The sequence below is a fragment of the Dermacentor andersoni genome, unplaced genomic scaffold (genome assembly GCF_023375885.2).
Source record: "Dermacentor andersoni unplaced genomic scaffold, qqDerAnde1_hic_scaffold ctg00000039.1, whole genome shotgun sequence".
In the NCBI taxonomy this organism is placed as follows: Eukaryota; Metazoa; Arthropoda; class Arachnida; order Ixodida; family Ixodidae; genus Dermacentor; species Dermacentor andersoni.
Window position 1 is genome coordinate 22,166,673 of NW_027314752.1, and position 17,355 is coordinate 22,184,027.

The following is a 17,355-nucleotide window of genomic DNA, read 5'->3' on the forward strand; positions in this document are numbered from 1 at the left end:
TCCGACAAACCTTCAGTAATCCTGTACTGCAGGCTTCCGTGGAGGGCGTGACACCGCAGCTGCTGCCAGTACGCATTCTCTGCAGTCCGGCATCTTGAAATGAAGTCATGGCAAGTAAGCTGCTGGTGCGCACTTCTGTTGAAACAGCGCCACCAACGTGCCGTTATAGTGCGGGACTGCAAAAAGCCGTCATCGGCAAGCGTGGCCTCCATTTGGCCGCAGCGGCAGCGCGGGGATGCATCCGCCAAATCTTCTTTTATCCTGTACTGCAGGTCTCCTTAGATGGCCTGACACCACGGCTGCTGCATGTACGTATTCTCAGTGGTCCGGGATCTTAGACTGAAGTTATTGCAAGAGAGCGGCTACCACGCACCTTGGTTGAAACAGCACCACGAACGTGACGTCATAGTGCAGGACTACAAAAAGCCGTCGCCGACAAGCCTGGCCTCCATTTGACAACAGTGGCAGCGCTGGAAGGCATCTGCCCAATATTCTGTTGTCCTGTTCTGCAGGCATCCGTAGATGGCGTGGCACAATGGCTGCTGCCTGTACGCATTCTCTGTAGTCCGAGATCATGAACTGAAGTCATCGCAAGAGAGCTGGTGCAGCGCACTTTTGTTGAAAAGCGCCGCCAACGTGCCGGCATAGTGCAGGACTACAAAAAGCCGTCATTCGAAAACGGGGCTTTCATTTGGCGGCAGCGGCAGTGCTGCGAAGGATCCGCCTAATATTTTGATATGCTGTTATAAGAAGCTCCGTACATTGCGTAATACCACGGCTGCTGCCTGTACGTATTCTCTGTGGTCCCGGATCTTGAATTAAAATCGCTGCAAGAGAGCGGCTACAGCGCACCTTTGATGACACAGCGCCAGCAAGCTGACGTCATAGGGCAGGACTACAAAACGTCGTGGTCGGCAATGGTGTCCTCCAATTGGCAGCAGCGGCAGCGCTTGAAGGCATCCGCCTAATCTCCCGTTATCCTGTTCTGCAGGCCTCCTTATTTTGCGCAACTCCACGGCTGCTGCATGTACGCATTCTCAGAAGTCAGGGATCTTGAACTGAAGTCGTTGCAAGAGAGTGGCTACTGCGCGCCTGCCTTCAAACAGCGCCACCAACGTGGCGTCATAGTGCAGGACTACAAAAAGCCGTCGTCGGCAGTGCCGGTAGAGCACAAACCAGTGCGTCCCAGCGTCATGGCAGTGGAACCAGCGTCTCTTCTAGTGTGACCCAGCTCTTATCGAGCGTTCTCACTGGTGTCCCAGTGAGTCCAAGCGAGTGCCAGCGTACCTAGTGCGACCCAGCTCCAAAAAGTGCGCTGGTTTCACACTGGAAGACGCTGGTTTTTGCTATAGGGAGGCCTCCGTACATCGCATGACACTGCGGCTGCAGCGTGTACGCAGTTTCTGCGCTCCGGAATCTTGAACAGGAATCATTGCCAGAGACCGCCTACTCCGCACCTGGGTAAAATCACGCCCCCAACGTGACGGTATAGCGCAGGATTACAAAAAGCCGTGGTCGACAAGCGTGACCTCCATTTGGCAGCAGCGGTAGCGCTTGGAGGCTTCCGCCAATTCTTCCGTTATATTGTCCTGCAGGCGTCCTTACATTGCGTGACACTACGGCTGCTGTATGTACGCATTCTCTGCAGTCCGGGATCTTGAACTAAAGTCGTTGCAAGAGAGCGGCTACTGCGCAGTTTGGTTTAAACAACGCCACTAATGTGACGTCATAGTGCAGGAGTACAAAAAGCCGTCGTCGACAAACATGCCCTCCATTCGGCAGCAGCGACAGCGCTGGAAGGCATCGGCCTAATCCTCTGCAATCCTGTTCTGCAGGCCTCAGTACATCGCATGACACCACGGCTGCTGCCTGTACGCTTTCTCTATGGTCCAGGATATTGAACAGAAGTCACTGCAAGAAAGTGGCTACTGCGCACCTTTCTTGGAACAGGACCACGAACGTGACCTCATAGTGCAGGACTACAATGAGCCGTCGTCGGCAAGCACGGCCTCCATTTGGCAGCAGTGGCAGCGCTGGAAGCCAACCGCCTCATATTCTGCTTTCCGCTTCTCCAGGCATCCGTACAAATCGTGACATCACAGCTGCTGCCTGTAGGCATTCCCTGTGGTCCGGGAACTTGAACAGAAGTAAATTGCAAGTCAGCGGCTAATGGGCACCTTGGTTTAAACAACGCGACCAATGTGAGCTCATAGTGCAGGACTACAAAAAGCCGTCGTCAGCAAGCGTGGTCTCCATTGGACAGCAGCGGCAGCGCTGGAAGACATCCGCCTCATTTTTTGTTATCCTGCTCTGCCGACATCCGTACAAATCATGACACCACGGCTGCTGCCTGTACGCATTCCCTGCTGTCCGGAATCTTGAACAGAAAGCATTGCAAGAGAGTGGCTACTGCGAACCTTTGTTGAAACAGTACCACGATTCTGACGTCATAGCGCAGTACTACAAAAAAGCCGTCGTCGGCAAGTGTGGATTCCATTTAGTAGTAGCGGCAACGTTTGAAGGCATCGGCCTAATCTTCTGTTATCCTGTTATGCAGGCCTTTGTACACTGCGTGATACCACGGCTGCAGCGTGCATGCATTCTCTACCGTCCGGGATCTTGAACAGAATTCATTGCAAGTTAGCTGCTATTGCGCACTTTTGTCGAAACAGCGCCACCAACGTGATGTCAAAGTGCAGGACTACAAAAAACCGTCGTCGGTAAGCGTAGCCTCTATTTGGCGGCAGCAGCAGCACTGGAAGGCTTCCGCCTAATCTGTTATCCTGGTCTGCAAGCCTTTGTACACTGCGTCACACCACGACTGCTGTCTGTACACATTCCCTACGGTCCGGGATCTTGAACTGACGTAAATTGCAAGTTAGCGGCTACTGCGCAGCTTTCTTGAAAGAGGACCACCAACGTCACCTCATAGTGCAGGCCTACAAGAAGTCGTCGTCGGCAAGCATAGCCTCCATTTGGCAGCGGTGGCAGCGCTGAAAGCCATCCCTCTCATCTTCTGTTATCCTGTTCTGCAGGCATCCGTACATCGCATGACACCACGGCTGCTGCCTGTACGCGGGCTATGTGGGGCGGGGTGTTGAACAGAAGTCATTGCAAGAGAGCGGGCACTGCGCACCTTTGTTGAAAGAGCGCCACGATTGTGACGTCATAGTGCAGGATTACAAAAAAAAATTGTCGTCGGCAAGTGTGGCCTCTATTTGGCAGCAGCGGCAGCACTGGAAGGCATCCGCCTAATCTTCTGTTATCCTGTTATGCAGGCCTTTGGACGCTGCGTGACACCACGACTGCTGCCTGTACGTATTTCCTGCGGTCCGGGATCTTGAAATGAAGTGAATTGCAAGTGAGCTGCTACTGCGCAGCTTTCTTGAAAGAGGGCCAGCAACGTGAGCTCATAGTGCAGGACTACAAAAAGCCGTCGCCGGCAAGCCTGGCCTTCATTTGGCAGCAGTGGGAGCTCAGGAAGGCATCCGCCAAATCTGTTATACTGTTCGGCAGGCCTCTGTACATTGCCTGACACCAGGGCTGCTGCCTGTACGCTTTCTCTGCGGTCCGGTATCTTGAAATGAACTCATTACAAGAGAGCGGCTACTGCACCGCTTTCTTGAAAGAGGGCCACCAACGTAAGCTCATAGTGCAGGACTACAAAAAGCCGTCGCCGGCAAGCCTGGCCTCCATTTGGCAGCAGTGGCAGCACTGGAAGGCATCCGCCTAATCTTCTGTTACCTTGTTCTACAGGCCTCCGTTTATTGCCTGACACCAGGGCTGCGGCCTGTGTGCATTCTCTGCGGTCCGGGATCTTGAAATGAAGTCATTGCAAGAGAGCGGCTACTGCGCAGCTTTCTTGAAAGAGGGCCACCAACGTGACCTCATAGTGCTGGACCACAAAAAGCCATCGCTGGCAAGCCTGTCCTCCATTTGGCAACAGTGGCAGCGCTGGAAGGCATCCGCCTAATCTTCTGTTGTCCTGTTCTGCAGGCCTTTGTACACTGCGTGACACCACGGCTGCAGCGTGTACGGTTTTTCTGCGGTCCAAGATCTTGAACAGAAGTAATTGCAAATGACGGACTACTGCGCACCTTGGTTGAAACAGCGCCACGAACCTGACGTCAGATTGCAGGGCTACAAAAAACCGCCGTCGGCAAGGGTGGCCTCCATTTAGCAGCAGCGGCAGCGCTGCAAGGCATCCACCTCATCTTCTGTTATCCTGTTTTGCAGGCCTGCATACATTGCTTGACACAAGGGCTGCTGCCTGTACGCATTCTCTGCGGTGCGGAATGTTGAACTGAAATCATTGCAAGAAAGCGGGTACTAAACACCTTTCTTGGTACAGGACCAAGAACGGGACCTCATGGTGCAGGAATACAAAAAGCCGTCATCGGCAAGCATGGCCTCCATTTGGTAGCCGTGGCAGCGCTGGAAGGTATCCGCCTCATCCTCTGTTATCCAGTTCTACAGGCATCCGTACATTCCGTGACACCACGGCTGCTGCCTGTAAGCATATCCTGCGGTCCGGGATCTGGAAATGAAGTCATTGGAAGTGAGCGGCTACTGCGCAGCTTTCTTGAAACAGCGCCACTATAGTGACATCATTGCGCAGGACTACAAAAAAGCCGTCGGCGGCAAGTGTGGTCTCCATTTGGCAGCAGCGGCAACGCTGCAGGCATCCGCCTAATCTACTGTTATCCTGTTATGCAGGCCCTTGTGCACTGCGTGACACCACGACTGCATAGTGTACACATTCTCTGCGGTCCGGCATCTTGAAGGAAATTCATTGCAAGAGAGAGGCTACTGCGCACATTTGTTGAAACAGCGCCACCATTGTGACCTCGTAGTGCAGCACTACAAAAAAGCCGTCGTCGGCAAGCGTGGCAATGCATCCGCCAAAGCTTCAGTAATCTTTTACTGCAGGCCTCCGTGGATGGCGTGAAACCGCGGCTGCTTCCTGTACGCATTCTGTGTGGTCCGGCATCTTCAACTGAATTCATGGCAATTAAGCTGCTGCTGCACACTTCTGTTGAAACAGCACCACCAACGTGCCGTTATATTGCAGGACTGCAAACAGCCGTCTTCGGCAAGCGTGGCCTCCATTCGGCCGCAGCGGCAGCCCGGGGATGCATCCGCCAAATCTTCTGTTATCCTATTCTGCAGGCATCTGTACATCGGATGACACCACGGCTGCTGTCTGTACGCATTTCCTGCGGTCCGGGATCTTGAAAAGATGTCATTGCAAGAGAGCGGGTAATGCGCAACTTTATTGAAAGAGGGCCAGCAACGTGATCACATTGTGCAGGACTACAAAAAACCGCCGTTGGCAAGCGTGGCCTCCATTTGGCAGCAGCGGCAGCACTGGAAGGCATCCGTCAATTTTGTGTTATCCTGTTCATGAGGCCTCCGTACATTGCGTGACACCACGGCTGCTGCCTGTACGCATTCCCTGTGGTCCGGGATCTTGAAATGAAGTCATTGCAAGAGAGCGGCTACTGCACAAATTTGTTGAAACAGCACCACTATTGTGAAGTCATCCCGCAGGACTACAAGAAAGCCGTCATCGGCAAGTGTGGCCTCCCTTTGGCAGCAGGGTAACCCTGGAAGGCATCCCCTTATCTCCTGTTATGATGTTATGCAGCCCGTTGTACACTGCATAACACCACGACTGCTGCCTGTACGCATTCCCTGCGGTCCGGGATCTTGAACTGAAGTAGATTGCAAATGAGCGGCTAGTGAACAGCGTTCTTGAAAGAGGACCACCAACGTGACCTCATAGTGCAGGACTACAAAAAGAAGCCGCCGGCAAGCCTGGCCTCCATTTGACAGCAGTGGCAGCACTGGAAGGCATCCGCCTAATCTTCTGTTGCCTTGTTCTACAGGCCTCCGTACATTGCCTGAACAAGGGCTGCTGCCTGTGCGCATTCTCTGCGGTCCGCGATCTTGAACTGAAGTCATTGCAAGAGAGCGTCCACTGCGCAGCTTTGATGAAAGAGGGCCACCAACGTGAGCTCATAGTGCAGGACTACAAAAAGTCGTCGCCGGCAAGCCTGGTCTCCATTTGGCAGCAGTGGCAGCACTGGAAGGCATACGCCTAATCTTTGGTTATCCTGTTCTACAAGCCTCCGTTCATCGCATGACACCATGGCTGCTGCCTGTACGCATGCTCTTTGGTGCGTCACCTCGAACAGAAGGCATTGCAAAAGATCGGCTACTGCGCACCTTGGTTGAAACAGCGCCACAATTGTGACGTCATAGTGCAGCACTACAAAAAAAAACCGTCGTCGGCAAGTGTGGCATCCATTTGGCAGCAGCAGCAGCACTGGAAGGCATCCGCCTAATTTTCTGTTGTCCTGTTCTGCAAGCCTTTGTACACTGCGTGACAACACGGCTGCTTCGTGTACGTATTCTCTGCGGTCCGGGATTTTTGACTGAAGTCATTGCAAGAAAGTGGGTACGGCGCACCTTTCTTGGAAGAGGACCACCAACGTGACTTCATTGTGCACGACTACAAAAAACCGTCGTCGGCAAGCATGCCCTCCATTTGGCAGCAGTGGCCTTGCTTGAAGGCATCCGCCTAATCTTTTGTTATGGTGTTCTGCAGGCCTCCGTACTTTAGCGTGGCACCATGGCCGCGGCATGTACGCAAAGGAAGTCATTGCAAGAGAGCCGCTACTGCGCAGCTTTCTTGAAAGTGGCCCACCAACGTGACGTCCTAGTGTACGACTATAAAAAGCCGTCGTCGGCAAATATGGCCTCCATTTGGCAGCAGTAGCAGCGCTGGAAGGCATCCGCCTAATCTTATGTTATCCTTTTCTGCAGTCCTTTGTACACTGCCTGGCACTTCGGCTGCAACGTGTACGCGTTTTCTGTGGTTCGATATCTTTAACAGAAGTCATTGCAAGAGAGCGGCTACTGCGCACCTTTGTTGAAACAGCGCCACCATTTTGACGTCATAGTGCAGGACTACAACCAAAGTGTCGTAGGCAAGTGTGGCCTTCATTTGGCAGAAACGACAGCACTGGAAGGCATCCACCAAGTCTTCTGTTATCCTGGTTTGCAGGCCTTCGTACACTGCATAACACAACGCCTGCAGCGTGTACGCATTCTCAGCGGTCCCAGATCTTGAACCGAAGTCATTGCAAGAGAGCGACTACTGCGAACCTTGGTTGAAGCAGCGCCAATAACGTGACGTTATAGTGCAGGACTGCAAAAAACCGTCTTCGGCAAGCGTGGCCTGCAATTGGCAACAATGGCAGCGCTGGAAGGCTTCCGCCTCATCTTCAGTTATCCTGTTCTGTCGTCATCCGTACATTGCGTGGCAGCATGGCTGCTGGCCGTACGCATTCCCTGCGGTCCGGGAACTTGAGCTGAAGTGACTGCAAGGGAGCGACTATTGCGCAACTTTATTGAACCAGCACCAGCAACGTGATGTCACAGTGCAGGACTACAAAAAGCCGTCGTCGGCAAGCGTGGCCTTCATTTGGCAGCAGCGGCAGCGCTGGAAGGCATCCGCCGAATCCTCTGTCATCTTGTTCTGCAGGCCTCCATACATTGCGGTGCCGATCCTCCTCTGCGGTCTCGGATTTTGAACTGAAGTCATCGCAAGAAAGAGGCGACTGCGCACCTTTCTTGGAAGAGGACCACCAAGGTGACGTCATAATGCAGACTACAAGAAGCCGTCGTCGGCAAGCATGGCCTCCATTTGTCAGCAGTGGCAGCGCTGGAAGACATCCGCCTAATCTTTTGGTATGCTGTTCTGCAGGCCTCCCTACGTTAGCGTGGCACCATGGCTGTGGCATGTACGCATTCTCTGCTGTCTGGGAGCTTGAACAGAAGTCATTGCAAGAGAGCGGCAACTGCGCTTTTTGATTTAAACAAGGCCACCAATGCGACGTCATAGTGCAGGAGTATAAAAAGCCGTCGTCAACAAGCGTGCGATCCACTTGGCAGCAGTGGCAGTGCTGGACGGCATCTGCCTAATCCTCTGTCATCCTGTTCTACAGGCCTCAAACATCGCCTGACACCACGGCTTTTACCGGACGCATTCTCTGTGGCCCAGCATATTGAACAGAAGTCATTGGAAGAGAGCGGCATCTGCGCACCTTTGTTGAAACAGCGTCACCATTGTGACGTCATAGCGGAGGACTACAGAAAAAAGAAAGTCGTTGGCAAGTCTGGCCTCTAATTGGCGGCAGCGGCAACGCTGGAAGGTATTCGCCTAAGCTTATGTTATCCTTTTATGCAGGCCTTTGTACACTGCGTGACACCACGGCTGCAGCGTATACGCATTTTCTGCGGTCAGAGCTCTTGAACAGAAGTGATCCCAAGAGAACGACCACTGCACACCTTGGTTAAAAGAGCGCCACCAACGTGACGTCATAGTGCAGGACTACAAAAGACCATTGTCGACAAGCGTGGCCTCCATTTGGCAGCAGCGGCCGTGCTGGAAGGCATCCGCCTCATCTTGTGTTATCCTGTTCTGCAGGCATCCGTAAAAATCCTGACACCACGGCTGCTGCCTCTACGCATTCCCTGCGGTCCGGGATCTTGAACAGATGTCATTGCAAGAGAGTGGCTACTGCGCACCTTTGTTAGAACCATGCCACAATTGTGACGACATAGTGCAGGAGTACGAAAAAGGCGTCGTCGGCAAGTGTGGCGTCCACTTGTCAGTAACGGCAACGCTGGAAGGCATCCGCCTAATCTTCTGTTATCCTGTTATGCAGGCCTTTGTGCACTGCGTGTGACACCACGGCTGCAGCATGTACTCATCCTCTGTGGTCCGGGATCTTGAAAAGAAATCATTGCAAGAGAGAGGCCACTCCGCACATTTGTTGAAACCGCGCCACCATTGCGACGTCATAGTGCAGTACTACAAAAAAAGACGTCGTCGGCAAGCGTGGCCTCTCTTTGGCGGCAGCAGCAGCGCTCGAAGGCATCCACCTAATCTATTATCCAGGTATGCAAGCCTCCGTACATTGCGTTACACCACAGCTGCTGCCTGTACGCATTCTCTGCGGTCCGGGTTCTTGAACTGAAGTAATTATCAGAGAGCAGCTACTGCGCACCTTTCTTGAAACAGCGCCACCAACGTGACCACGTAGTGCAGCACTACAAAAAGTCGTCGCCGGCAAGCCTTGCCGCCATGTCGCAGCAGTGGCAGCGCTGGAAGCCATCCGCCGCATTTCTGCTATCCTGCTCTGCAGGCATCCGTACAACACATGACACCACGGTTGCTGCCTGTACGTGTGCTCTGTAGTGTGGGATCTTGAACAGAAGTCATTGCAAGAGAGCGGCTACTGTGCACCTTTGTTGAAACAGCGCCACCATTGTGACGTCATAGTGCAAGAGTAGAAAACAACTAAACAACTGTCGTCGGCAAGCGTGGTCTCCATTTGGCAGCAGCGGCAGCGCTGGAAGGCATCCGCCTCATCTTGTGTTATCCTGTTTTGCAGGCATCCGTAAAGAACGTGACGCCACGGCTGCTGCCTCTACGCATTCCCTGCGGTCCGGGATCTTGAAGAGAAGTCATTGCAAGAGAGCGACTACTGCGCACTTTTGTTGGTACAGTGCCACAATTGTGACGTCATAGCGCAGGACTACAAGAAAGCCGTCGTCGTCAAGTGTGGTGTCCACTTGCCAGTAGCGGCAACGCTGGAAGGCATCCGCCTAATCTTCTGTTATCTTGTTATGCAGGCCTTTGTGCACTACGTGACACCACTGCTGCAGCGTGTACGCATTCTCTGCGGTCCGTGATTTTGAAGAAAAGTCACCCCAAGGTTGAGGGCACTGCACACGTTTGTTGATACAGGGCCACCATTGTGACGTCATAGTGCGGGACTAAAAAAAACCATCGTCGGCAAGCGTAGCCTCTATTTGGCGGCAGCGCTGGAAGGCATCCACCCAATCTGTTATCCTTTTATGCAGGCCTTTGTACACTGCGTGACACCACGGCTGCAGCGTGTACGCAATCTCTGCGGTCCGGAATCTTGAACGGAAATCATTGTAAGTAAACTGCTGCTGCGCCGCTTTCTTGAAAGAGGGCCACCAACGTGACATCATAGTGCAGGACTACAAGAACCGTCACCGTGAAGCCTTGCCTCCATTTGACAGCAGTGGCAGCACTGGAAGGCATCCACCTAAGCTTCTGTTATCCTGTTCTACAGGCCTCCGTACATAGCCTGCCACCAGGGCCGCTGCCTGTGCACATTCTCTACGGTCCGGGATCTTGAACTGAAATCATTGCAAGAAAGCGGCGACTGCGCACCATTCTTTGAACAGGACCCCCAACGTAAGCTCACAGTGCAGGACTACAAAAAGCCGTCGCCGGCAAGCCTGGCCTCCACTTGGCAGCAGTGGCAGCACTCGAAGGCATCCACCTAATCTTCTGTTATTCTGTTCTTCAGGCATCCGTACATTGCGTGACACCACGGCTACTGGCGGTAAGAATTTCCTGCGGTTCGGGATCTGGAAATGAAGTCATTGCAAGAGAACGGCTACTGCGCACCTTTGTTGAAACAGCGCCACTATTGTGACGTCATAGCGCAGGACTACAAAAAAGCCGTCGTCGGCAAGTGTGGCCTCGATTTGGCGGCAGAGGCAATGCTGGAAGGCATCCGCTCAATCTTCTATTACCCTGGTATGCAGGCCTTTATGCACTACGTGACACCACGGCTGCAGCGTGTACGCATTCTCTGCGGTCCGGGATCTTGAAAAGAAGTCATTGCAAGAGAGCGGGTACAGCGCAGCTTTCTTGAAAGAGGCCCACCAATGTGAGCTCATAGTGCAGGACTACAAAAAGCCGTCGCCGGCTAGCCTGGCCTCCATTTGGCAGCAGTGGCAGCACTGGAATGCGTCCGCCTAATCTTCTGTTATCCTGTTCTACAGTCCTTTGTACACTGTGTGACACTTCGGCTCCACCGTGTATGCATTTTGTGCGGTCCGATATCTTGAACAGAAGTCATTGCAAGAGAGCGGCTACTGCGCAGCTTTGTTGAAACAGCGCCACCATAGTGACGTCATAGGGCAGGACTACAACAACAGCCTCGTAGGCAAGTGTGGCCTTCATTTGGCAGCAATGGCAGCACTGGAAGGCATCCGCCAAGTCTTCTGTTATCCTGGTCAGCAGCCCTTTGTAAACTGCGTTACACCACGCTTGCAACTTGTACGCATTCTCTGCGGTCAGAGATCTTGAACAGAAGTCATTGCAAGAGAGCGGCTACTGCGCACCTTGGTTGAAGCAGTGCCAATAACGTGACGTTATAGTGCAGGACTACAAAAAAACCGTCCTCCGCAAGCGTGGCCTCCATTTGGCAGCAATGGCAGTGCTGGAAGGCGTCCGCCTCATCTTCTGTTATCCTGTTCTGCAGGATTCCGTACATTGCGTGGCAGCCCGGCTGCTAGCTGTACGCATTCCCTGTGATCTCGGATCTTGAACTGAAGTCACTGCGGGAAAGCGGCGTCTTCGCACCTTTATTGGAACAGGACCACCGACGTGACGTCATAGTGCAGCACTACAAGAAGCCGTCATCGGCAAGCATGGCCTCCTTTTGTCAGCAGCGGCAGCGCTGGAAGGCATCCGCCTAATCTTCTGTTATCCTGTTATGCAGGCCTTTGTACACTGCATGACACCACGGCTGCAGCGTGTATGCATTTTCTGCGGTCCGAGATCTTGAACAGAAGTCATTGATAGTGAGGGTCTACTGCGCACGTTGGTTGAAACAGCGGCACCCACGTGATGTCATAGTGCAAGACTACAAAAAAAGTTTAGTTTCGTTGAAGTCGACTGAGTCTGCGCTCCTGGTACAAAAAGTAAATATTCTGGAAAACATTGAAGCGTTTAATTACCTGTTGGAATCTTCATTGAGAACAGCAAAGCATTCGACTCACTCTATCATCACACACCTTTAACAAAATGAGAAGAATATGGGATACGAGATGTCGTTCACTTGCTTTAATAGTCGTATCTTCCCGATCAACATGAGTGCATAGATATGCATGGTTCTACGTCATCCTTCCGCCCATTACTGAGTGGCGGACCACAGTGAAGCATTTCGGGCTCCTTTTTATTTAATGTATTTGTGAATGACTTACCTTCTATTCATAAGCGTACATATATTGTTTTATACGCAGACGACACTAGCGTCTTTGTTTCTTCTGATAAGGAGTCAGACTTGTTTTTACACGCCAAAATTATGCTGCTCAAGTGGTCGAGTGGTCCTTATGTCAGAGAGCCTAGAAGTGAATGCAAAAAAACTCTAAGGCCATTATTTTAGCTGCAAAGAAAAAATCTGGGTCACGCCTCGATTTAAACATAGGTTTCCATTGGCTTGATGTACAAGAACACACAATTTTAGGTGCTGTCTTTTCTAGACATACGATGAGGAACTCACACATAGAGCTTGTTGGAAAAAATTGTCTTGTACTTTATCTGTGCTATTTAGATGCCGTCATAAGTTCCCACATCGTGTAATGTTCGAGCTATATAATTCCCTTTTTCGGTGGCATACAAGCTATTGCACCTTAGTATGGGCTATGACTACACAAAGTAACATTAAGAGGCTGTTGCTGCTCGAAAATAAAGCTATAATTAGCTCACAATGTTTACCATTTACTTCCTACAAAACCATTATTTGAAGAAAGTAGAGTAATTAATGTTAAAGCTCTTTACCCATACCGTCTCCTACACCAATCACAATTTGCAGATAAAAAAAACTAAAAAATCCTTGAAAAATTGCGTCACCCTCGTAGAACGACTCAGCACCCGTGTAGCACGAGGATCGAAAAAATGAATGATAAGGCACCTTCGAACAAATTACTTTATGCAAACCCTACGCTACAATGTACCCACGCAATTAAATAAACTGAATATGTGTGTAAATGGAGATACGGTTCTATCGCGAACGCTATTGCCCGATATCTTTGTCTATGACAAATTTCACCTGACTGTATGAAATTTGTAAATTGGTTTTTGTCCACCTGTTCAGAATATGCTGATCACATGTATGTCCATTTCATTTCTTGTAAGCTGCACTTGCACATTCTTTACTGTTATTTACCTTCCTTCTAATTTATGCGTTTAATAATGTTCATCTTTAAAAGTGTTACAATATATCTTCCCTGGCGCTAATGTTATGTACCCGAATTTCAATGCGCTCGTAATGAGTATACATGTATGTAGATGTATTCATGTCCAGGGAAGGGGATATATACCAAGTGTGAAATTCTTGGAGCTGCTTGCGAAAGCCTACTGTTTGCATTTCGGATGTGTGAGATGCTGATGTTGCCTAGTGGTAGCCCCCTGGCCTCGTCAAGCTGTATGTGTACAGCTTTCTTGCCAGGGTGGCCTTCAACACTGCATTTGTGCATGTTGTAAATAATCTTGACTTGACTTGTTAGGCGGCGAAACCTGGCCGCCCGATAATGATAAAGAAGTACACGTGTCAATACCTCCCTTTTGAAAAGCATCGACCCTTTTGAAAAGCAAACAAACAAAAGTAATAAACAAAAACACCCGTAGCAAAGATACCACAATATAAGGAACTTTGTCAGCGTGCGTAAAAGGGCTTAACACGCACTATTTGGACCACTTCAGATCGTGCGCGGCGCCGCTGTGAATGCCAAGTACCGCCTAGCACGACTTCATAGTCCAGTGCTCCAAAAGGGCGGATGACCTTCTGGGTTGGGTGAGCTCCGCTGTGAAGGCCGTTGCTGTGTTGGTGATGAAGACTTCTGAAGCGCCATGTCCCAGCAGGATGCTCTCGAAAAAGAATTTCGCCACTTCGGTGGCGCCACATTTTGGCAGAGCTTTCGTTTCAGCGAAGCGGGTGAGGTTGATGTCAGGTGGTTGATGTAAGAAAGGGTCCCAACAAATCCATTTCACTATGCTGAAATGTCTGCAAGCAGGCTCGATTGGCTGTAGTAGTCCCGCTGGCTTTGTCGCTGGTGTCTTGCGTCGCTCACAGTCTCGGCATGTCCTGACGTAACGGGCGGTGTCGGCGATCAGGCGTGGCCAATACTACGTTTCCTTCGTACAGGAAATCCGAGGTGTCAAGCGGTCGGATCGCCATCTAGGGCGTGCAGTACTTTTTGACGCAGCCCTGATGCAACAACAAGAAGGTACTGGTCATGGACTGTTGAGACTCTTGTTTACGAGTACGTGTGTCAACATTCTCTTCATTGTAGCATTTAATGTACTCCAAACTGCCTGTTTAAAAATGTTTTTTGGCGTCAATATTTTCAATACATTATAAATTAAAACCAACCCTTATTTATTCAAGAACTATTGTACATGTTGCCTGTGGAATATAATTAAACACTTCTCTTGTTTTCTTTTTCAGTTCTCTGCTACAGGCATAGCTCAATTTGCTAAAGTAAGTAAATATAAGTAGATGTAAGTAAATTTAATATGCATATATTCAAGAAAACATAGATTGCCTGCCTCAGATATCACTCTTTCTATCTATACAAAACATATTACCCCTGAAAACGAACAAAGCCAATGATTCCTAACTGCCTATCTCTGAGATGACGTGTAAATTGGGGGCCTATATTGCTCGAAAAAAGTGACGTATACCTCTATTAGTGGTCATGGTGCATCACAGAAATACAGTGTGTGGATATTTTTTCAAGCGTTTCGCTATTCTTGAGAGGCAGGTTTCCATTCAGGTCACGTTCTTTGTAAATCAAAGTAGGCCGGTGAGGTGCGAGATAAAAAAATACAGTTTTATTCTTCAAATTCACGAAATCACGACAAAAAAAAAATGGCAAGATGAATCGTAAAACACATACATTTTGAACATATTTGTGCCGTAGGAGTTTAAAAATCTCAATATCAAAGTTTAGAAATTTCCATAGATTGATGCCAATCAAGCACAATTTTATTACTGTGGCTAAAATTTTGCTGGATCACATTCCCTCAATAACTGCTATGGTGGCCGCCTTTTTAGGAGAAAAAATTTATGCTGCTGTGCGTCAGTATACTTGCCCCTTCGGCAAAAAACATTAGGCAAACCAAGGCAGTAATAAGCAATCCCTAATCGTCCACAAACGCGCACTTCAAATTCATATCGTGACTACGGGTCGTAAAACAGCAGCATTCGTTACGTAACTATTTCGCCATATTGATAATAATGTAATGTTAGTAAAAATGTTTTTGGTAATTACATAGCCCAGGTACGTGTATATTGTATACTCTCCTTTCACTGCGACGCTGTTTATGCGGACCCTGTGCTGCCATTCTACAAAAAGCCATCGTCGGCAAGCATGGCCTCCATTTGGCAGCAGTGGAAGCACTGGAAGGCGTCCGCCTAACCTTCTGTTATCCTGTTCGGCAGGTCTTCAAACATTGCGTGACACCACGGCTGCTGCGTATCCGTATTCTCTGCGGTTCGGGATCTTGAAAAGAAGTCATCGCAAGAGAGCAGCTACTGCGCACCTTGGTTGAAATAGCGCCACCAACGTGACGTCATAGTGCAGGTCTACAAAAAGCCGTCGTCGGCAAGCGTGGCCTCTATTTGGCAGCAGCGGCAGCACTGGAAGGCATCCGTCTAATCTTCGGTTACCCTGTTCCACTGGCCTCCGAACAATGCGTGACGTCACAGCTGCTGCCTGTAAGCATTATCTGCGGTCCGGGATCTTGAACTGAAGTCGTTGCAAGAGAGTGGCTACTACGCACTTTCTTGAAACAGCACCACCACCGGGACGTCATAGTGCACGATTAGAAAAGGCGTCGGGGGCAAGGGTGGCCTCCATTTGGCAGCAGCCGCAGTGCTGGAAGGCATCCATCTAATTTTCTGTTATGCTGTTCTGCTGGCCTCCGTACATTGCGTGACACCACGGGTGCTGCCTGTAAGCATTCCCTATGGTCCGGAATCTTGAACTGAAGGGATTGCAAGTGAGCGGCTACTGCGCACCTTTGTTGAACCGGGACCAGGAACGTGACGTCAGAGTGCAGGACTAAAGGAAGCCGTCGTCGGTAAGCATAGCCTCCATTTGGCAGCAGTGGCAGCGCTGGAAGCCATCCGCCTCATCTTCTGTCATCCTGTTCTGCAGGCCTCTGTATACTGCGTGACACCACGGGTGCTGCCTGTAAGCATTCCCTATGGTCCGGAATCTTGAACTGAAGGGATTGCAAGTCAGCGGCTACTGCGCACCTTTGTTGAACCGGGACCAGTAACGTGACGTCAGAGTGCAGGACTAAAGGCTCGTTTATAGTCCGACGTTATCGGCGCGCGAGCGAGCGTCGTTCGCGGTCAGTCACGCTACGTCGGTTGCGTTGCGCCAGCCAAGATGCCATCCCCTCTATACTTCAACGCGCGCGCCGTAGGCTGCTATCTTCGGAGCATGCGCAGAAGGTTCGCCAAGTCGCGCGCCGTCCGCAAAAGCCGTCTGCGGAGTTGTGTTGGCGCCTTTTTTCTTCGCGCGCAATGCATTGTGGGTCGACGCGGTCGGCGGCGCCAGCGCGCGAATGGAGCAGGAGCCAAATCTGCGCCGGGCACGTCGGGGCGCGCTGGGAGCCGCCGGTTACGTCGGCGCTGCAGTGCGTCGGACTATAGAAGGAGTTGTTTTCGCCAACGTAACGTAGCGTGCGCGCGCGCGCGCGCGCGCGTGCGTTACGTCGGACTATAAACGGCCCTTTAAGGAAGCCGTCGTCGGTAAGCATAGCCTCCATTTGGCAGCAGTGGCAGCGCTGGAAGCCATCCGCCTCATGTTCTGTCATCCTGTTCTGCAGGCCTCTGTATACTGCGTGACACCACGGGTGCTGCCTGTAAGCATTCCCTATGGTCCGGAATCTTGAACTGAAGGGATTGCAAGTGAGCGGCTACTGCGCACCTTTGTTGAACCGGGACCAGGAACGTGACGTCAGAGTGCAGGACTAAAGGAAGCCGTCGTCGGTAAGCATAGCCTCCATTTGGCAGCAGTGGCAGCGCTGGAAGCCATCCGCCTCATCTTCTGTCATCCTGTTCTGCAGGCCTCTGTATACTGCGTGACACCAAGGCTGCTGCCTGTACGAATTCCCTATGGTCCGGGATCTTGAACTAAAGTGATTGCAAATGAGCGGCTACTGCGCCCCTTTGTTGAATCAGCACCAGGAACGGTACGTCACTGTGCAGGACTCCAAAAAGCCGTCGTCGGCAAGCGTGGCCTCCATTTGGAAGCAGGGGCAGCGCTGAAAGGCATCCCCCAAATCCTCTGTCATCCTGTTCTGCAGGCATTCGTAAACTGCGTGACACCAGGGCCGCTGCATTTACGCATTCTCTGCGGTCCGAGACCTTGAACTGAAGTCATTGCAAGAGAGCGGCCACTACGCACCTTGGTTGAAACAGCGCCGCCTCCGTCACGTCT